General features: G+C 42.6%; 1 protein-coding gene across 1 annotated transcript in view; it reads right to left on the bottom strand.

Annotated features, from left to right (window-relative positions):
• The window catches only part of STARD8 (StAR related lipid transfer domain containing 8), an 85,053-nt gene extending 62,439 nt beyond the window's left edge, over positions 1-22,614 (bottom strand). Inside the window, exons 1-2 of the mRNA XM_045471106.1 lie at positions 22,441-22,614; positions 5,574-5,607 (exon numbers count right to left, since the gene is read on the bottom strand). The gene's annotated coding sequence lies outside the window, so the exon portion shown is untranslated. The remainder of the gene's footprint in view (positions 1-5,573; positions 5,608-22,440) is intronic.
• Positions 22,615-23,037: the final 423 nt, after the last annotated feature.

Raw genomic sequence — 23,037 nt, 5'->3', positions numbered from 1 at the left:
AGCAAATGTTAAGTGACCAAATCTATCAAGAAATAGTTACAGGAATGATTTGTTATTTTAAAAGTAAAAGAAGTTAATTATTATCATTATTATTATTATTATTATGCTGATTTTCTTAGGCTCAGTATTTTAGTCTTCTGCCCCCTTGAGCCTTGGAAGTAATATCCAATAGCAGCTTAAATAAATGCACTTATATTATGTATTTGTTTCTATTTTTTCCCTTTAAAACTGGTCTCCCTGCCCACTTCAGAGCTGGAGGAGGGGGTCTGGGGCAGCTGATAGACAGAATCCGGTGCTAAGGCCAAGCTTGCAGCCAGGCCAAAGCCAGTTGGATTAGGGAACCAGTCTCTTGTTACAGGCCAACTATTACCCCACAGGTTGACTTAGCCACTTCAGCAGGAGCCTGGAGAGAAGCTCTGAATGGCTTCAGGCAACAAAAGGAGCTTGGTGCACTGGGAGCAAGGGGACTTAGGGAGGATTTGGTACAACGTTGGTGGGAGGTCAGGTCAGCAGCCTCCTTACCTCTGCAAGCTACTGGGAGCCAATGGGTTAAGCAGAAGTGTGAGGTCTACAAGTGAAGGAGTCATTGATTTTCAGAGCAATCATTGAATTTCGAGGTCATTAGACCAAATTATTCATTTTTAAAAGTTTATTTATTTTTGAGAGAGAGAGAGAGAGAGAGAGAGCAAGTGGGGGAGGGGCAGAGAGAGAGGGAGAGAGAGAATCTTAAGCAGACTTTACACCATCAGTGTAGAGCCTGATGGGGGGCTTGAGCCCACGAACTGCAAGATCATGACTTGAGCCAAAGTCGGACACCTAACACACTGAGCCACCCAGGCACCCTCCAAAATACTCACTTTATTGTTGGGGACACTAAGGCCCAGAGAGAGAATGGAACAAGCCTAAGGTCTTAAAGTTGGCAAATGGCAGAGCCAAAACTGGAGCCTAGAGCTTCTGGTTTCCTAGTCAAGTGTTCTCACTTTAGTTCTTGTGATGCCATTCAGAATTGTCGATTTTGTTTGGAGGGAAGTAGTTCCTTTTAGGCTCCAGAACCTACTTCCATTTCAGGATCAATTTGTGCTGCATAACAGGATATAAGGACTTGGAAGGAGTGTGAAGTGTTGCAGGGAGCCCAAGAGCACCTAGTAAGTCTTGGAGTGAGCCCTGAAGGCCTGAGCCTCCTTCTGACCTGCTGGTTTGTGTTACTGCTACCTCTGTGTTTTCCAATGCTTGTTTATACACATGGGAAGATTTGGAGTGATACATTGACATTTTGAATCATGAGAAATATATACTGAATTCAATATGTATTAGGAAAGATGTAACTAGTACTTCAAACACTAATTTCATAGATATTATGGTAAGGCTATTGTTTAAAATCAGATTTATGTAAATAAAAAAATAAGTATAAACTTTTGGCACAGGATGAAGTGATGGTTAAAATTGTGAAGTTGGGGGGCGCCTGGGTGGCGCAGTCGGTTAAGCGTCCGACCTCAGCCAGGTCACGATCTCGCGGTCCGTGAGTTCAAGCCCTGCGTCAGGCTCTGGGCTGATGGCTCAGAGCCTGGAGCCTGTTTCCGATTCTGTGTCTCCCTCTCTCTCTGCCCCTCCCCCATTCATGCTCTGTCTCTCTCTGTCCCCCAAAAAATAAATAAACGTTAAAAAAAAATTGTGAAGTTGATTCACAAATATGTAAAATTTGGGAAACATTATGCTAGTGGATTCTTGGACCATTATAGCAGGACTGCCAAAGTCCCATCAGGCCATCCTCTTGGGCCTGGGCAGAACTACATATGTTGAATCAAGTTAGACATTCCTAACATTCTCCAGTGAAAACTGTACCAAAGGTTTGCTCTGTCAGTGAGACCACTGACAAAGGACAAAAGCAGTAGCATGTCAGAAAAGCCTTTGATTGATCTTAACATGAAAAAGATTACATATGCAAATCACATTCGATTGTCAGCTTTGAATCAGTGTCTTGGCTTTTTCTTCTCTAATATGTCCCTGGTTAGTCCTCTCCTCTACCACATCTGTTCAATTCTGGAGGAACTTGTAAGAATGGCATGTGAAAACATAATAGTTTTAATGTGCAGATGCAACATTGAGGATCAGAGAGGGAAAAGTTCTTAAGATCATTCAACCATGAGTGGAGCTGTCAATACTGGATCCTAGGCCTCTTGTCACCCAGACTAGTGCTTATTCCACCACTGCCCACATTTCCCTCCCCACAATTCCTTCTCCATTGCCTTTTCCGCACATTCTGGTCAGCCATTCCCCCACACCAAATCGGGCAGCCACAGCCTCCACTGATGTCCTGTCTAGCAAACTCACTTTAGACCTTCTAAACTCATCAAGGGCTGAAGAAGGTGGTAACATTGGTCACCTCCAAGGGGATTTCTGGGTGGTTGAGAGACAAGGGTGGGAAAACTTTTTATTTTCATATTTCTTTATGTTTGAGACATGTGAGGGTATTCCATATTCCAAAAATAAATGAATAAAAAAAACCCCAAAGATTTCTGCTCCTTACATGAGCTAGATCTCAGAAATAATCACATTTGTTAAGTACTTTAACATTTTAATGCACTATCTTGTATGACTCATACAAGAGCCCCATGCAATAAGCTCCATTTTGTAGATGTGAACCATGGTCTAGAGATAGAAGTTCCTTAGCTGGCCTGACAGAGTGAATTGGTAATGAAATTTGGGCAAAAATCTAGGTCCCCTGGTTCCCAGTGCCTTGCTGCTTCCATTGCCAAATCCACATAAAATCATAATTTGTGCCAGATAGTCCTCGGATTGGCCTGAGACAATGTATTCACATTTGCTCTTAAATAGACATTTTCAAACTTTAACCTAAAGAAGTAGCACAAAAATTAGTCTCGGCTCAGCTTTGTAGGTAGCAATCTCTTCTGCCTGGCCACATCCCCTAAAAGACATTCCTCTTTCCTCTGGAAGTCACAGACCTCTCAGGCACCTAGTACCCACCCTTCCAGGATTCAGCACTGTTGCTGGGCTTGGCACAGACATTCTAATGAGGCAACTTGGAAGCTGCAAGTGCATTCATCTGAGGGGGTCACTATTTCAGGGTATGAGGGGTTTCCTTTTAGCCTCTGCAGCTGGTGTCTCTGAAATGTAGAAGTTTGTCCTTCTCCCAGAACTGGGCAGACCACAGGTCTTGTGCCCCCAGAAGTCTCTTTTGCAAAGCAGGAACTGTGCTTAGCCAGAAGTCCTGGAATGGTGATGGGGGAAGAGGTGGGCAGTGGAGGAGCAGATGTATGCTCTATGCTGATCACTGCAGTGTTCCCACCTCAAAATAAGTCCCTCTTGTCTGCTGTCACGGCAATGCAAATAAACACCTCACCCAGCCAATTCTTCTTTTCTAGCAGCTGCCACCCAAGAACTCAAAATCCGAAGGTGGAAAAGTACTTGGGAAGTCACCAGATCCCCTCTCTGCCTCCAGGTAAAACTGTGCCCAAACTGGCTCCAACTACTTGGAGTAGTCTTCAGGAGCAAGAGCTCAGGACATCTCTTCCAACATCTCCCCAAGACACCTCACATAGGCCTTTAGCATGCCACGTGTTCATTGGTGCCTTTCAGTTTCTGTTACCTTCCTAGAAAGTCATGCTCATTCCAGCTAGTGGATGATCTCATGCTCATTCCATTCAAGTGATGACCTCATCCTAATGAAAAACTGTAGCCAATGGGAATAGCTGAGGCTAAGCTAGAGCCAAGGATGGCCTAAATGACCTCAGCAAAGCCCAGCCAATGCTAGTAGTTCAGACTGTGAAATCCTGGCTAGTATCCTTCTTTCTTTTCTTCCCCAAACCAGGCATCCCCTTCTAGACAACTGTTTCCTCCTCAATGAAAGGGAGCTGTTCCCAGGATGCCACTAATTTGCCCACCCAAGTAGGACACCAGAGACTGAAGGCAAATATGCAGCAAGGTGCAAAGAAACTTGTTAGAGAGAAAAAGGAGGGAGTTTTCTCCCTCAAAGCTATATATATTCCCTCAGTCCTAACTCTCTTAGAAGCCTTCTAGATAAAGAAAGTGTTGGTTATATCACATTGAATTCTAAATGTCATGTTTATTTTTTTAATTTTTTAAATGCTTATTTTTTGAGAAAGAGACAGAGTGTGAGCTGGAGAAGGGCAGAGAGAAAGAGAGAGGGAGACACCGAATCTGAAGCAGGGTCCAGGCTCCGAGCTGTCAGCACAGTGCCTGATGTGGGGCTCGAACTCACAAGCTATGAAATCATGACCTGAGCCAAAGTCAGACGCTGAACCAACTGAGCCACCCAGGGGCCTGAACTTCAAGTCTATTTATAGGATAAATTCTAAGCAGCAAGTGACTTCTAGTCACCATCTGTGACAAGGCTGGATGTGGTAAGAATTGGTATTTACCTGATAGTATTTTAAAGGATTATAGGAGCATGGTCCACAGGAATTATTTCTTCATTGGGACCTAAGTAGTTCTGACAGGTGGCCACTACAGGCTGAACGTTAGTTACCATCTCTCTTCTCTCATTTTTCCTTCCCTGTAGACAAACCTACCTATCTTCAAGTTGAAGGAGTCCTGTGTACGGCAGTGCTATAGTGACTTTGAGTGGCTAAAAAATGAACTGGAGTGAGATAGTAAGGTATGACCCCATTCCCTGTGAGGGATCTTTGGAGGAGGAGATCTACATAGGCTCAGAAGGAATAAGACCCTAGTGTATAAAATCTTTATAAAAATTTTTTTTAATATGAAATTTATTGTCAAATTGGTTTCCTAAAAAAAATTAACATTTATTTATTTGTGAGAGACAGAGAGAGAGCAAGAGCAGGGGAGGGGCAGAGAGAGAGGGAGACACAGAATCCAAAGCAGGCTCCAGGCTCTGAGCTGTCAGCACAGAGCCTGATGCAGGGCTCAAACTCACAAGCTGTGAGATCATGACCTGAGCCGAAGTCAGACGCTTAACTGACTGAGCCACCTAGGTGCCCCCTCATGTTTCTTTTTTTTAATGTTTATTTTGAGGGGGGGGAGGGGCAGAGGGAGAGAATCCCAAGCGGGCTCTGCTCTGTCAGCACAGAGCCGGATGCAGATGCAGGACTCAGTCTCAGGAACCATGAGATCATGGCCTGAAACAAAATCAAGAGTCCGATACTTAACCAACTGAGCCACCCAGACACCCCCTAAATGTCATGTTTCCTTCCTTTACCTTCCACTTATTTATTCCTTTTCTCAACAAACCTCCCACCCCTAATATACTTTCTGGTGGAAAGAAAGCATCTGAGAACAAGGGAAGCATATGGGTGGCTGCCACTTGCTGATAGTTCTTCAGGGAAATTCTCCCCTGGCTCCCCGACCAGAGAAAACCTTCTATCTGAGAAATAAAGAAGTTCTGCATACTCACTCTCTTTCAAAAAGAAAGGCTGGAAGAGCTCAGGAAATGCCCACTGGAGGGTGACAGAGAGGATGTTGCCAGATTTTACATCTAGGCCACTGGTCAGGAACCAGATCAGCCAGCCCATGAGAACCATTGAGAAGCTCAGCCATATTGCATGCCACTTGTGATCCTCACTTCACACACTTACCTTTAGTCTTCCTCCTCTGCAGCAATGGGAAGCACTGCAAAGGAAACAGAAAAAAATCAACACATTGAAATCAACCCACACAATGTCAGAACTGGAAGGGAACTTTGAAGTCAAGTTCAATCTACTCATTTCACGGAAATACACACTGAAGCTTACAGAAAAGGAAAGTGGAATACAATAGGGAGCAAAGTAGAGTCTAGAAGTCCAGACTCCTGACTACTTGATGCACAATACTTTCTCCCACTCCACTGGCTGATTCCTCTGGTTCACTTCACTCTCATCAACTGGGGAAGTCAGGAGACCGGAGACCAAGTCAGGAGACTGGAGACAGTCTGCACAGCTCACAGTGCTGTTCCAAGAACTGACAATAAGGATTACCAAAGAATCAGTCAAAATTTTCTTGGCACATGCCATCCTTGGTTAGAAGTAAGGCATATTGGTGGGAAGAGCAGTATTTAGAATTGGAAAACTCAAGTTCAGGGCTACCTTATGTAACATTGGACTTACCTTCTCGAGCCTCATTTTTTGCATCTATAAGTCTAGGATGGTAATGATCCCCACCTCACAGGCTTTGTGAGAAATTAAATTACATGAAAGCACTTTTAAAAATTATAAAACACATTATAAATTCATTCATTCAATAAATATTTATAGAGCACCAGTGCCCTATGGAGCATTATGCAGTATGCTAAAGCTGTAGCAGTCATCTAGACAGATAAGGTCTCTGTTCTCACAGAACAGGGACAATCAATAGGTAAACAGATAAACAAAAGGAAATTTCAGACATAATTAAGAACCAAGAAGCAGAAACTAAAAAACAGGATGAGGTAGGGAGTGATAGGGTAGGATAAATAAGGATAATTGCTTTAGAAAATATGGTCAGAGATGGTGTCTCAGAGGAGCTGAGCTTTGTGGGTTTTTTTAAGCTTTTATTTTCATCTAAATTAGTTAACATATTAGTTTCAGGTGTACAATATAGTGATTCAACAATGCCATACATCACCCTGTGCTCATCAACACAAGTGCACTCTTTAATCCCCATCACCTATTTAACCCATCCTGCCATCCCTTCCCTTCTGGTAACCATCAGTTTGTTCTCTATAATTAAGAGTCTATTGGTCTCTCTTTCTCTCTTTCCCCCCCCTTTGTTCATTTGTTTTGTTTCTTAAATTCCACATATGAGTGAAATCATATGGTATTTGTCTTTCTCTGACTATTTCATTTAACATAATAGTCTCTGGCTCCGCCCATGTCATTTCAAATAGCAAGATTTCATTCTTATTTATGACTAAGTAATATTCCAGTGTGTGTGTGTGTGTGTGTGTGTGTGTGTGTATGTATGGTATATTCTTTATCCATTCATCAGTCATTGGACATTTGGGCTATTTCCATAATTTAGCTATTGTTGATAGTGCTGCTATAAACATTGGGGTTATGTATCCCTTTGAATTAGTATTTTTGTTTTCCTTGGGTAACTACCTAGTACTGCAATTGTTAGATCATAGGGCAGTTCTGTTTTTCAATTTTTGAGTAATCTCCACACTGTTTTCCACAGTGGACGCACCAGTTTACATTCCCACCAATAGTGCATGATGGTTCCTCTTTCTTCATATCCTCATCAACAACTGTTGTTTCTTATGTTGTTGATTTTAGCCATTCTGACAGGTGTGAGGTGATATCTCATTGTAGTTTTGATTTGCATTTTGCATTTCCCTGATGATAAGTTATGATGAACATGTTTTGATATGTCTGGTGGCCATTTGGATGTCTTTTTTGGAGAAATGTCTGTTCATGTCTTCTGCCCATTTTTAATTGGATTGATTTTTTGGGTGTTGAGTTTTATAAGTTCTTTATATATTTTAGATACTAACCCTTTGTTGGATATGTCATTTGCAAATATCTTCTCCAATTCTGTAAGTTGCCTTTTAGTTTTGTTGATTGTTTGCTTCTCTGTGCAGAAACGTTTTATTTTGATTTAGTCTCAATAGTTTATTTTTGCTTTTGTTTCCCTTATCTCAGGAGACATATATGGAAAAAATTTGCTACAGCCCGTGTCAAAGAGGTTACTTCCTGTGTTCTTTTCTAGGATTTTTATGGTTTCAGGACTCACATTAGGTCTTTAATCCATTTAGAGTTTATTTTTATTTATGGTGTAAGAAAGTGGTCAAGTTTCGTTCTTTTGCAAGTTGATATCCAGTTTTCCCAACACTGTTTGGTTTTGGGGGGGAGTTCTTTGTTTTTTGTTTTTTTACACTTCTTTCTAAGATTTTATTTAAATTCAAGTTAATTAACATATGGTGTACTATTGGTTTCAGGAGTAGAATTTAGTGATTCATCATTTCCATATAACACCTGGAACTCATCCCAACAAGTGCCCTCTACATCTATTTAACTCATCGCTCCACCCACCTCCCCTCCAAAACCCCTCAGTTTGTTCTGTATAGTTAAGAGTCTTTTATGGTTTGCCTCTCTGTTTTTGTTTTATTTTTCCTTCCCTTCTCCTATATTCATCTGTTTTGTTTCTTAAATTCCACATATGACTGAAATCACGTGATATTTGTCTTCTCTGACTGACTTATCTCACTTAGCATAGTACACTCTAGTTCCATCACTACAGCTTTGTAATATAACTTGAAGTCCAGAATTGTGATACCTCCAGCTTTGCTTTGCTTTTTCATGATGCTTTGGCTAGTTGGGGTCTTTGTGGTTCCATACAAATTTTAGGGTTGTTAATTCTAGTTCTGTGAAAAATGCTGTTGGTATTTTTGTAGGGATTACATGAAATGTGTAGCTTGTTTTGGGAAGTATAAACATTTCAACAATATTTATTCTTCCAATCCATGAGCATGGAATTTATTTCCATTTCTTTGTTTCATCTTCAATTTCTTTCATCAGTGTTTTATAGTTTTCAGAGTACAGCTCTTTTACCTCTTCAGTTAGGTTTATTCCTAGATATCTTACTATGTTGGGTGCCACTGCAAATCAGATTGTTTTATTAATTTCCTCCTCTGCTGCTTCATTTTTTGTGTATAGATATGCAACAAATTTCTGTACATTGACTTTGTATCCTGAAACTTTACTGAATTCGTGTATCAGTTCTAGCAGTTTTAGGGTGGAGTCTTTTGGGTTTTCTATATAGAGTATCATGTCATGTGCAAATAGTGAAAGTTTTATTTCCTCATTACCTATTTATATGACTTTATTTCTTTTTGTTGTCTGATTGCTGTGCCTAGGGCTTCCAGTACTATGTTGAATAAGTATGGTGAGAAGGGACATTCTTGTCTTGTTCATGACCTTAGGGGTAAAGTTCTGTTTTTCCCCATTTAAGGATGATGCTAGCTGTGGCTTTTTCATATATGGGCTTTATTAGGTTGAGATATGCTTCCTGTTACCCTACTTTCTTGAGGGTTTTTATCATAAATGGTTGTTGTACTTTGTCAAATGCTTTTTCTGCATCTATTGGAATGATTGGACGGTACTTATCCTTTCCCTTATCTATGTAATGTATCACATTGATTGATTTGCAAATATTGAACCACTCTTGCAACCCAGGAATAAATCCCACTTGATCATGGTGAACTATTTTTTTTAATGTATTGTTGGATTAAATTTGCTAGCATTTTATTGAGAATTTTTGCATGCATGTTCATCAGGGATATTGGCCTGTATTTCTCTCTTTTAGTGGGGTCTTTATCTGGTTTTGGTGTCAGGATAATGCCTCATAGATGAGGTCTCATAGAATGAATTTGGAAATTACCCTTCTTTTTCTATTTTTTGGAATCGTTTTAGAAGAATAGGTATAGCTCTTCTTTAAACGTTTGGTAGAATTGGGCTGTGAAGCCATCTGGCCCTGGACTGTGGTTTGTTGGGAGTTTTTTGATTACTGATTCAATTTATTTGCTGATTATTGGTCTGTTCAAGTTTTCTATTTTTTCCTGTTTAAGTCTTAGTAGTTTATATCCTTCCAGGAAGTCTTGGTAGTTTATATGCTTCCAGGAATTTGTCAATTTCTTCTTGATTGACCAACTTGTTGGCATATAGTTTTTCATGATATTCTCTTATAATTGTTTGTATTTCCATGGTGTTAGTTGTTATTTCTCCTCTCTTATTTGTGATTTTGTTTATTTGAATATTTTACCTTTTTTTCTTTATATGTCTGGGGAGAGATTTATTAATTTTACTGATATTTTCAAAGAGCCAGTTCTAGGTTTCATTGATATGTTCTACTGGTTTTTTAGTTTCTCTAGCATTTATTTCTGCTCTAGTCTTTATTGTTTCCTTCCTTCTACTGGTTTTATATTTTGTTTGTTGTTCTTTCTCCATCTCTTGTAGGTGTATGGTTAGGTTGTTTGAGGTTTTTCTTGCTTCTTGTTGTAGTCCTTTATTGCTATATCCTTCCTTCTTAGAACCACTTTTTCTACATCCCAAAATTTTGGACTTTTGTGTTTTCATTTTCATTTGCTTCCATGTACTTTTATTTCTTCTTTTATTTCCTGGTTGACCCATTCATTGTTTAGTAGCATGCTATTTAACCTGCATGTATTTGTGCTCTTTACAGATTTTTTCTCGTGGTTGACTTCTACTTTCATAGCATTCTGGTCAGAAAAGATGCATGGTATGAATTCGATCATCTTGAATTTGTTGAGGCTTGTTTTGTAGGCTAATATGTGGTCTATATTGGAGAATGATCCATGTGCACTTGAATAGAATGTGTATTCTTCTGTTTTAGGATGGAATGTTCTGAATACATCTGTTAAATCCATATGTTCCAGTGTGTCATTCAAAGCCACTGTTTCCTTGTTGATTTTCTGTTTAGATTATCTGTCCATTGATGTAAGTGGGGTGTTCAAGTCCTCTACTATTATTGTATTATTATTGATTAGTTCATTTATGTTTGTTTTTAACTGTTTTATGTATTTTGGTGACCCTATGTATAAACATTCACAATTGTTATATCTTCTTGTTGGATTGTCCCCATTATTATTATGTAGTGGAGCAGAACTTTGAATAGAGGCATGTATGAAAAGAAGGAACCAGTAATGTGACAATCTTGGTGCAGAATATTCAAGCAGAGATGGAAGAGAGAGGTAAGGTGCTTTAAGGGCCAGGGGGAGAATTTGGACTTTTATTTAAATTACATTAGGAAACCATTGGAGTGTGTAGAGGAGAATGACTATCTGATTTTCACCTTAAAAAGATCATTTTATGGCTGTTGTGTGAGGAATGCATTGTGGAGCTAGAGTGGAAGCAGGCAGACCTTTTAGGAGGCTTTTACAGGAAATCAATATCAAGATTGTAATTTGAAAGTTAGGAAGAAAAGAAAGAAGGGTTTCTCTTATGCAGTCAACCAAAAGCTTATCAGTAACAGAGTTGCCATAGTATTTGTCATCTCTCTTATCCCTTGAATAATGATTGCCTCACTAGGTGCAGACACTTGACTACAATGATATCTAGTCCTAGGAGATTAGTCTCAGCCCCAGATCATTTTAAATGGCTAAAGTTCAGCTCCACCCTTGTAGACCACAAGACAACCTGGTGAATCTTCAACCCACAATTGGCCACAGGAGAGAGGAAGGGTAAGAAGTGTCCCCCGGGATGTTCACTGACAAGGTCCTTGAGGGTTGTTAGTATGAGAGAGTTGGCAAAGTATAGAATGAGATAGGTGTAAAAAGAGGAGAAGATCAATCAAGAGGGACAGATATGAAATTACCCTACAAGCTACAAAAGAACCTATGATTAACCTAGTCAATATAATTATTAGTGGTGGACGAAAGGAGAGTAAAAGAAAAAGATAAGGGAGTGGGAGGGAAAGAGGAAACAGCCTCCTGTGAGGTCCTAAATGTGACCATTTTGGGAAATTAGGAGATGAACTGATGGGTAGGACAGTCTGTTACTCTGAAGTCATGTTCTATTCACATTAAATTTCCTCTTTTCCCACCCTATCCCCCAACCCATCATGGGTATAACAGAAGTAAAGAATTAAAGAATTAAACATCAAGAGCTAAATAAGCTTTAATTTTACACAGGGATTTACAGGTCACAAGTAAGTGATCTTGTTTGTCACAAACATTCCACATGGTAAGTTTTATTATCTTCATGTAACACATGAGGAAAACGAAGCCCAGAGAAGTGACATGACTTACCCAAGGTAACATAGCTAGCAAATGTCAGAGCCAAATTTACACTTTAGGCCTATGGAGCTCCCAATTTTATTGCATCTTATTCTTTTCTCCCTGGGGTTCAGGATAACCATGACTAGGTCAAGACTATGAGTCCCACTCTGCTTTGGACCCTGATCATAGTAGCTGAGAAACTTACAGGGAAAGGTGAGGCATAAACTTCTACATCAGAGAGTTCTGCTGCAGAGTGGAGGCTCTTTTTTCCCTGTTGTAGAGCATATTCCTTACACTTGGGGGTGTTTTGAACCCAGGAATCCAGCAGTTACAGAGACAACCACTCTTGGAGAGGACCAGGATTAGTGGTTACAGTCTTCCCATCATTAATTTATTCATTCATTCACTCACTGCAAGCCTCTTCAGGGCCAGGCCCTGGGGTAGGTATTCATGGATTCAGACAAATTGCTCATGTCCCCTGTCCTTGAGTAATTCACAGCCAAGCAGGTGACTGGGGAAACTGCATGTGCAAATCATCACAATTCCATGTAAGTGCTACCGGGAAGTATAAAACTTTGTGGAACTTAGCAAATGGAGTAATTGTTTGCTGGGAATGTAGGTGCATTGTCATGATGATCTTCATGAAGTAAGCAGCATTTTGAACAGGTCTTAAAGGCTGAATCGTTAGTTGTTCATGAGGCAGACAAGATGGCAGGCAAAGGAAGAACATAGAAAAGGGCAAGGAGGTATAGAAGCACATGGTTTGTGGAAGTGTGTAGTCTGGCTGGAGAGTAGAGTGATGGAATAGTGGATAGGGGCCAGATTATGAAGTACATTGTAGGTCACGTGAAGGAATTTGAACTTTATCCAGAACCCAGGGGGAAGCCATTGAAAGGACAGAAGAGTACCATTGTCAGATTTATATTTCAAAATGTTATTTTATCTGTTGAGTGAAGAATAGATTGGGAAAAGGACTGGGAGAGGTTAAGCAAAACTAGAGACAGAGAGGCCAGAGCAGATCTGAGCAGTGGCCTTTGGGACCGAAAAGAGGACCAATATATGAACTGTTTATATGGTGGAACCAAAAGTCAATGACAGGATGTGGGAGCATAAAAATGGAGTCAACGATGAATCCAAACTTTCTGGCCTGTGGAACTGGGTAGATAATGGGGCTATTAACTGAGGGCAGGAACAGAGGAAAATACATGGTTGGGGGTAGGGAGAACAGGGATCTTCTTTTTGTAATGAATCACAGTTTTGAAACTGTTGAATTTGAGGAGTCTGTGGAGAATCCATTCAGAGCTATCCAGAAGGCACTGTGGTAGACCTACAAATGCAAAATTGCACAGAAGCAGATGTGGTCCTTGCCCTTGAGGAGGTTGTAGTCCAGTGGGTGATAGAGTGGCCGGCATAAAAAGAAAAAATCAGGAGTTTTTGAGAAAAATAGGGAATCATGTTGAAAGAGTGAAAAAGAGAGAACCCGAAAAGGGAATGGGAGCAGAAGGGAGATGGGATGGGAGAAGAAAGCTGGTTGCTGTGTGAGAAAGTGAGAGGTCTGAGAAGGTTAGTTTGGAGACAAGCTGCAAAAGCCACTGACAAGCCTTGTCAAAACCCAAAGAATCTTCAGCCATAAGTGGCCAGGATGGACCTCACTCTCTCCAGCAACCTCTCTGCTGGGTCTGCAAGCTGTATGACCAGTCCTTGCCTTGAGATTTGAAAAAGGCCTGGTTTTCTTTGCCTGGTTTTCAAGCTTTCTTTGCCTGGTTTCTCTGCTCCCCCTCATCCCCTGGCCAGCCCTGTGCCACAGGCTCAAGCCTGGGGCCAGTCATGGGAGCACATTCTTCACATTCCAGCCTCCTCCAGCCCTATCCTCTAGGCCACACAGAGTCCTATTCACAGCCTGACCCTCCTGCTCTCCAGAGTGGGCCTTCACCACCTCCAGGCCCAGCCCCAGCCAGTGTTCTGCCAACACAGACTATGGCCACTGTGGGAAACAGGGTCCCCTGATTCCTCAAGAGCTGACTTCTCTATATCTTAGGGTTTCTCAGCTGGGACGAGGTACAGTGGGTCTGGCTACTAGTATGAGCATGAGTATGTGTATATGTCCTATACACTCAGTCAACTTCCTTTAGACTAGACCTAGAATAGGAGCTGTGTTGGGCTGGACACAAGGGTGGATAAAACACAGTCTGGGTCCTTAAAAGAGCTCACAGTCCAGTATGGAGATATCCGGGTTCATGAAGGGCATTGTGCAAGCTGAGTCTGGAATCATCCTTCCACCAGGTCCTAAATTGGAGTATTGGTGTCATGGTGCCATTTTAAACCCCATCCTGGAGGCCTGAGAACATGTGCTCATGTTTGGGGCATGACATCTGCTGGGACGGGGTGCTGCAGCCTTGAGGGATGCCAATATCTTCCCTGGAAGGGGCAATGAGACCTAATTTAGAGTAAGACTGACCAAAACAGGCATTCTGGGCCTGACCATGTGCCTTTGATCAATTCTTTTCTGGGCTTCAGATTATTTGTTGCCTATAATGATATGCAAGTCCTTGACAATTCTCATCCTTTCAACACAGGGAAGAGGGTAAGGGACAATCCCAACTGGGAAAGGACAATGGAAGACATGAATTCTAGAAGGTCTTTGCAGAATTCAGAGTCTGGAACAGCCTTCTGAGGAATCCCTAGAAGGTCTACTTCCCCTTGTCCCCTCTTTGAGGATACAAGCTGTCCCATGCAAGCTTGGAGTGTGGGGCCTCCCAGAAAACCTAAATGTCCTTTCTGACCCATCAGGACCATGGTGGTCTCATATCTACTCACACATACACCTCAAAAGAGTACCTGACCTGTAGCCTCAAGAAGGCTGATCTGCATATCATTTTGTAATTCCTCCCATGACAGAAACTCCTGCTGCCTTGGACTCTTTTTACTTTGATTTCTTCCTGCCAGTTGCAGAAGGGCCTCCTTTCCTCCTTTCCCAGTCCCCACTCATCACCTGGCCAGAAGGGCTGTTCCAGGCCTAGCTTTTGCCTTTGGTCCTGTTTTCTTCGGCTTTCTGTCCTTCCTTACTGTTCTTCCGCCTCCACAGCAGGCGAGAGTGGGCCAAAGAGTGAGCTTGCAGCTGCAATGCCCAAGGGTTCTCTGGATAATCTCAGGAATGTCATATCCTAAAGACTTGGCTTTCCCACCAGCCAACAGGGACCCTCCTTCCTGCCCAGAGCTTGGGAGTCCTTCTGGGAGAGGGATCTTGGGTGGGGTGAGTGCAGGAAGTGACTGGAGGAAAGTGACACAGTGGTTCCAGGGTGGAGCTACGCCTCTTTTTCAGACTCTGAACTAGTTCAACAATGGATGGGAGTAAGGGTGGAGAGAGGAGAAAAGGGGGAAATCACCTAAACAACCCACTTCCTGAGCCTCAGTGTTTCCTACTGTCTTTTTACTTCCAAGATATTCTGAATTCTAGGCTCTCCTCAGGCAGGTAAATCTTATTTTATAGATGAGGAAACTGAAAGTACAAGCCATGAGCCCAGGATCACTTAGAGCAACCAATCAACTATCTTCAAATTTAACTCAGATTTACTGAGCATCTACAATGTAGTAGGCCCTTTCACATATGTCATCATTCACATACTTCAATTATGAAGTAGGGCATATTCTCCCCATGTTGTGTATGTGGAAACTGGGGATCAGAGAGGAGAAGTAGAGGCTGACCTTGGGCTAGCAGATTGGTGTCCTGTTTATGGTAGCTATGGGATTATATCATCATAATTTTTTCCTCTCAAGCTCTCAGCATGACCCAGCCCAGGGTAGAGGAGAGTCCAGGGAAAGTCAATTCACACCCATTTCCAGGGCCTCAGGCCCCATTCCCCAAGTGCAGGACTTCCTTTATTCTGCCCCTTGGCAGCCTCAGCCTTGGAACTGCCAGTTGAACTGGACTTCAAGGTCTCTAGTTTCAGCAGCAGCAGTTTGAGGGGTGGGCCAGAGAAGTGGGGTCAAGGTGCTCCACTCCTCTTCCCCACTGTGAAATCTCTGGCCCCCCATCCCAGCATAGGCTACTTGAGCTGCTGCTCCTTGTTATTGTTACTAGTAACTTGGAAGCCAGGCCCTGGCTTACAGAGCTTTTGCCAAGACTGCAGCTGTTCTCAGGCCTTGCTGGCTGCTGGGAGGATGAAACTCCAGGACAGGCTCATTTTCCTGAGCCTGGGCTCCCTTCCCCTTCCCCTTCCCCAGGGACCTTGAGTAGAAATCACTGACCTTTGGAGAGCACTTTTTTTTCACTTTGCTTGGAAGTTCAAAGAAGCATATATGAAATATGATGAGAGTGCCAGAGCTGGAAGGACTCTCAGAGATAAACCAGTCTAACATTGTCATTTTATAGGTGGAGAAACAGAGCAGAGATCACATAAACACAGTGGATAGAACATGAACTTTGGACCTGGCTTACCTGGGTTGAAACTCCCAATAATAGCTGTGTGACTTTGGGTAAGTCTCCTAGCTTTTCCATGTTTCAATAAAATGAGGATGATGATAATAATAGCACTTGCCTTGTAGTTATTGTGATGATAAAATGAGTTAGTATATGTGTAGGGCTTAGAACAGTGTCTACCACAAATACGTGCTCTATAAATGTTAGATAATATTACTTTTAACTTTTTATAGTGCTTTGGAGGGAAAAGCAAACCTGGCATCACCAATCCGCAAACGTTCCCAGTTACTTCTGTCTTCACCAGCCATATTGTCAGATATGTCCTTCACCCTCCAGCAGTCCCCACTCATATTCCTTTTGGCACCAATGAAACTAAAGGTAAAGTAAGAATTCATGTCCAAGATAGAGGTCAGAGTCAAAGCTTTGCTTTCCACTCCTCATCTTACTTCCTCAGTGCCCATCTCCATCTCTCCCACTTCCCAGAACAAATATTGTCCCATCTCTTGATCAATCTTGTTCAAACAGTATCAATTGTGTTGAAATGGGGCAACTGGGAAAGAGGGGCAAGGTAACTCCTAATGGAGTTCAGATCAGGCAAATTCTGGAGGTCCCCATCTCCATCTGCAGGCTGGGCCTATGATTAAAATTGTTCTGGCTCTGCTGTTGTAAGAAGTCCCTGGGACTCCAGTTTAGCCATCCCTTTGCCTTGAACACTAGGTGGGATTGCCATGCACTGGTGTTAGATAGACTAAAATTGTTAAGTGAACACTTTATACCCTGGAATTTTCTGGACTCAACCAGTTATACCCACCAACAGGGCACTTTGTGGTGTGAGTATGAAAAAATCTCATTTTATATCCACTGGAGAGTAAGTTCCATGAGGTTAGGGACCCACAGCTATTTTGTTAACCATTATCTATCTCCTTATGGCCTGACACAGTGTCTGGCACATAGTAGGCCTTGAATAAATATTGCTTGGTAATGAGCGAAAGAATGATTCCCTCAAGGCTATTCCCAGCATAAGGAAGCCTCCCATTTTCTTCAAGATAACAAATAATTATGTCAACGGGCCTTGCCATCATTATTTCGTGTGATCCTCACTACAACCTTATGAGGTAGGAATTATAATTTTCCCCAGTGCACAAATAATAAAAAAAGTTAATGCTCACTAACCATGTGCCAAGTGCTTTTCTAAGTGCTTTGTATGTATTCACTCAGTTAAACCTCATAACAATTATATGAAGTGGGTACTGTTATTAGTTCCATTTTATAGAGCAAGAAACTAAAGCTCAAAGAGGTGAAGTAATTTTCTCAAGGTCACACAGCTAGCAGTTTGTGGCTCAGAGAATGAATGGCTTGACTCCATGTTTTCTTACTCTAGAGACCTTGGATTTTTCACTGCATCAAGAACACCTTCTCAAAGTCTAACTCCCACATACAAATTTGCAAGTCTCTCCTTTTGGCCCCTTCTCCCATAACCATTTACACCTAATTTCTACATCCGGGGCAAGTCCCCTGCCTTTCTGTGTCTCTTCCTTCTTCTGTCTTCAGTCTTACTTCTCCTTGAAGAAGCCTCCCTACTCTTTCTCTCCATAGATAATCCCTTCAGATTTTGATCCAATTGTGCATCTATCATGTGTTGGGCTTGTATATACACCATTTCATTGGCAATTCCATTAAGTCATATCCACTGAGGAGAGACGGCTTGGCCAAGACCACTCAGCTTAGATGTGGCAGAGGTGGGCATTACCTCCAAGCCAGTCTGACTCCATGTCCAGTGCTCTTTCTGCCACACCAAGCTGCCTTCTGTTCTGAGCCAGGAAACTTCTCCAAGAAAGTTTCTTAAATGACTCAAAAACCAACTCCCAAATCTCTTTAAATCCATGTGTGCCAATAACCTTAGTACAATCTATTCTTTTACTTCAGCCTATTGACATAGGCCCCACAGATTTATGACATATATCAGCATCTAGGTAATTAATAATTTAGCCACACAGGGACAATCCATAGTGTGGGTTTTTCACCCATGTCAGGAACCAGTACCCACCATTCAAGCTGAGCTGTAAAACTGCAAAGAGAGGTCCTGAGAGTGAAGACTCCTTCTATCAGGCATAAGGCCTTGCCCTGCCCTTACTAAGTGGTTTTCCCATGACATGACAGTCTATGTAATAATTCCTTTCTTTGGATCCAGTAACTGAGAGGTGACCATATGTACAATTCTAAGAAGTACATGTTTACATTTAACCACTTACACACAAGAACACACACACACACACACACACAATCAAGTTGATGAAGGGACCTGTGGCAGTGTCCTCAGATGAAGCAGGCTATTTGAGGAGGTGGTGAGCTCTACATCAGTGGGGGTATGCAACAATGTCTGACCATCCTTTTGACAAAGTGTGATAGGACTCCTACATGGAATGTGGAAATGGCATCCAGAACCATTTGAAATTTTCTATGCATTCATACGCTCTCCTGAATTCTCTACACTCCTTCTTGCCCCTCCCACAGCAAACACACAGTGCATGTGGCAAATTGGTCTTGCTTGAGACAATAAGAGCAAAGGCCTAGAAAAGTAGAGACATCCTGGAGACTGAGAGTAAAACTGCTGAATCATGCAGCTACTGTCACACTTTCACCCCATATCCTGCCAGCCAAAGACTGGGAATTTATGAGCTGGCCTGGGGACAGAAAGAGCCCCAGGTGTGAAGAAGCACACGTGAGTATGTGTGCTTACATGAGTGTATATATGTATATAAATTTAAGCAGGCAAAGGGAGTGTGAAAGCATACACCCATATGAGCAGGTACCTAGGAGCCAGGTATAAGAGGCTAGAGTGAGAGACTCATATGCATGCTTGGTTGTGCTGAGAGGCCATTTATACCTTTCTGGCCCCTGCTGGCCTCCAGAGAAGACACATCAGACACATATGGAACTATTTATATTGGGTTCGTCTCACATCCAAACATCTTGTCCCTTGGCTGCCTCTAACCCCAGTGCAGCTCAAAGCAGTCCTGGGCCCTGCCCTGGCCTCTTGCTACCTTTCCAGTATCCCTGGCTTCTGAGGTGTCATTCTTCAGCTCCCAAATGGGTTGTTTCTGGTCCTAGATTCAGGCAGGGCCAGAGTGCTGTAGGGAAGTTCTTCCTAAGGAGCAAGTAAGACCTGAGATCTTAACCTTGGAGTTTCCAAATACAGAATAACCCTTGTTCTTTGCTCTGGTGCTCCTGGTGTGCAGTTTGGAATTCTGCTTCTAACAGGTCATGTGTTGACCACCTTGTCTATGCCAAGCACATTAAAGGTGCAACCTCCCCCAAATCTTCATGGCATCTCTGTGAGGCAAGCGCTTATTAGTATCATTTTTCAGATAAGAAAACTGAGGTTCAGAGAGGACTTGCTCAAAGGCACACATCCAGTGTGTGTGTGTGTGTGTGTGTGTGTGTGTGTGTGTGTGTCAGAGGGGTGGAATTCAGGCTTAAGTTTCTCTGCATCCCTCTTCTCATACTTCTTCAGTTGATGGAGAGCTCCATATGGTGTGGGATGGTAGGCAGCTTCATTTCTCCATTAGGACCACAAGAAGGTTGAATGAGATGATCTGAAAGACCCTTTTCAGCTATGATAGACTCTGCCACAGCCATGCTCTTCTCTGCCATCAGCTTTCCCACAGCCATGCAATTGCTTACAAGGGGGCCTGGCTCAGAAAGGGAGGGTGGCCCATAGCAGCGCATACCCTTGCCTGGGTTTATAAGCTCAGAAGCCCTGTTTATCTGACTGGGGCCTCAAAGCAGCAGCATTGGAAAAGTAGCATGTATGTGAGTTTGGCAAGCTGCCTCTTAGCCCTGAGATATAGCCACATGTTGATTCACATCTGCAATAGCCTTGTGTGTGTGCATGCATGCACATGTGCCTTTGTGCCATGTGCATACTTTTGTATGTCTACACAATTTTGTGTATATGCCTAGGTTTGTGTGTGCCTGCCTGCTTGTGCATGGGAGGGTACTTATTTGTGTACACGTGTGCCTATCTCTGTATGTACATGCAGGCATGGGTGTGTGAGTTTACATGATTGTGGATATGCACTATCTGTGTGTGTGTGTGTGTGCATTTGAATGTGTTTGTCTTGATATTTGTGTGTGTGCACTTGAATGGTGTGTCTATGCATATGTGCATGTAACTATAAACACATACACGTGTACATCCTGTATTTGTGGACATGCATGAGTGAATGTGTCTGTGTGTGCTAGTGTCGGGGACCTGGGATAGAGGTGTCCAAGCCTTTTAGGGGGGTCTCCTACTCACAAAATGTCTAAAAGGCTGACATGGGTAGGGAGTGTTTGCTGGGAGTCTGAAAGACTGAGGTAATAAGTGCAAAGTGATTTAAATCCTTGCCAAGTACCCAGAGTGGTTAGCCAGAGTAGTGAACAGTGGTGCCAATCGGATGTCAAATTTCACAGGTGCTTTTGCTTCCACCCTGCTTTGTCTTTATCATTAGACCCATCTCTCATCATCTCTTCCCTATCCACCCTCACTTCCATCTCAGCCACCTTCATGATGCTGTGTCACCACTTGGGCTCTTCCACACTGGAATTGAAGGCTGCTGGAGTAGGTTTCTTAAAATTGCCCACTTAAATATATTCCTACTTTACTAAAATCCTCCTTATCCCTTAAAACAACTGTCTCTAGACTTTGGAATTTCATAGATGAGAAAGACAATGTTTAAATAAATAAATAAATAAATAAATAAAGGAACAGAGTGTTACAAACTTTATGTTGCTAAGGGCAGATATTTTAAAAATCTCTCACTCCTGGACCCCACCCCATTAGAAGGACATAATAATCTCCAAATAAAGAATAGTCTTTTGAGGTGAATTAATTTAGCTTTCTGAAAACTGCATTACATTATCCATACTTTTATCCCATTTCACCACATATGGGTGAAAATCTCATTTAGGTACCCCTGTAGGTAAAGACCATGGACCCATGGATCTATTCCAAACCCTATGGGAGGCAGCCTAATTTCCCCTCTCCAGTTCCTCTCCACTCAAACCCTGTACATGAGACACATCACAAAACCAGCCCTCCCCCCAACTCACCACCACTTGACTGCCTCCAGACTCTTGCTCACAAAGTTCCCTCTGCCAGGCATGCCTGGAATGCCCTTCCCCCCTTTTTGGACTGACAAAGTCTTCTCTTCCTTCAAGCCTCAGGCTCAGCCCAAATGTAACCTCCTGTGAAACCTTTCCAAGTCGCTCCTGGTGGAAGTGATCTTTCCTTCCAAGGGTCCCAGGCCTCCCTTCACCATATTTAATAGTCAGGCTAGTTATTTAAAAGTTTCCCTACTGAATTAAACTGTGGAATGCCACATAGTATCAAGAGAAGTATGGACTTAGGAGTTCAGATCCCAGTTCTACCAGTCATATCTGAGTGACCTTCCTTAATTGTTTATAGTGTCCCTTCCTCATCTATAAAAACAGGAAAACAATGGGTTTTGGTAAAGATTACCACCACAGTTAATGTATTGAAAGTGCCTATGTCTGGTGCATAACAGATAGTAAATAAGTATCAGTCCCTAGGATGTTGAGAGCAGAAATCATGCCCTGCACATCCTTGTGGGTCCTGTTGTGCTCATGTATCCCCCATGTCCAGGATATAGTAGGCATTTAACAAATATTTATTGACCGACTATCTAGCATAGTGTCTAGCATATAGTAGGTGCTTGATAAAGATCAGTCACTTTTCTTACCTCCTCTTTGAGAACAGAAGCCATGTCCTTTTTGTATTTGTGTAACTCCTACAGTGCCTAGTACAGAGTAGGTGCTTGATATATGTGATGGAAATTAGTAATAATAATCATAATAATAGTACCACTAATAATCATAATAAATACCATTACTAATGGTAATAGTATGGATGTTATATATGAGGCATCACGCTAGGATCTTCACACACATATCTCTTTTATTCACATACATTTAGTATATAAACAATAACACCAACCTCATCACCCTATAAGGTTATTGCCACTATTATCTTCATTTTAAATCTGAGGAAACTGAGGCTAATAGAGGTTAAGAATATTTCCTTTGTGGCAAGGTCTGGGATGCAACACAGGCAAGTTTTATGATAAAGAGCCAGCTAGCCTACTTATTTTTATGGGAAAACAGCAGATATTTATAGAGCTGGTTAAGTGACAAAAGTAAGACTTGAATCCAATTCTTTCTAGCTCCAAGGTAGTCTCAGAAGTCCATCTGCCTTCCAGTGGCACACAGTGGTCCCCAGCTCCCTCCTTCCCCTCTAAGCAGTGGAGCAGGCTGGGTCTGGGCAGCCACTTACCTTCACTTTCTTGAAGCAAGCCCAGAAAACGTCCAGTAGAGTCATGGTGGGGTGTGGGGAGCTGGCAGGGTCCAGCAGAGCTCTGCTGGGCACGGGCTTCTTTCTCTCTAGGGACTAGACTAGAAAGGATTTGGGCCTCTGTGAGAATCAGCCCTGGCCCTGTACTCCATCAGCCATACCAGCGAAGGGAGAGACAGAAAGCAGTGGCTGGCCTGAGCTCAGCTTGCCTCCTCTTCAGGAGCCTCCTGCCTCCCGAAGGCCCCAGGGAGGGAAGTAGAGAGGGAGGGAGAGAGAGGCTAGCTAAGGAGGAGGGGCCAGGAGGCGGGTCACTGATTCAAACACGGCACCGTTAACCAGTTGGCTGGGAGACCAATGCCAGTTGAAATTCCTTGAACATTACAGTTCCCAAGCCTGGCGTGTCCAGCCTGCCTGCCAGCTCACCCGTCACTCCTGCCACCTTCACGCTGGCGTGCATGCCTACTTGTCTTCTGCTGAATGATACACAAGCTCTCCCTGGGGGTCTCTAGGTGCAACCAAGACCACATAGGAGTTGTGGAAAGAGTTCCGGGCAAAGAGCCCAGGAAGCGGAGCCTTCAA

This window comes from Leopardus geoffroyi, chromosome X, assembly GCF_018350155.1.
Source record: "Leopardus geoffroyi isolate Oge1 chromosome X, O.geoffroyi_Oge1_pat1.0, whole genome shotgun sequence".
NCBI classification, from domain to species: domain Eukaryota; kingdom Metazoa; phylum Chordata; class Mammalia; order Carnivora; family Felidae; genus Leopardus; species Leopardus geoffroyi.
Note: the sequence above shows the minus strand (reverse complement) of the source record. Positions and strands in the feature narration are given on the sequence as shown.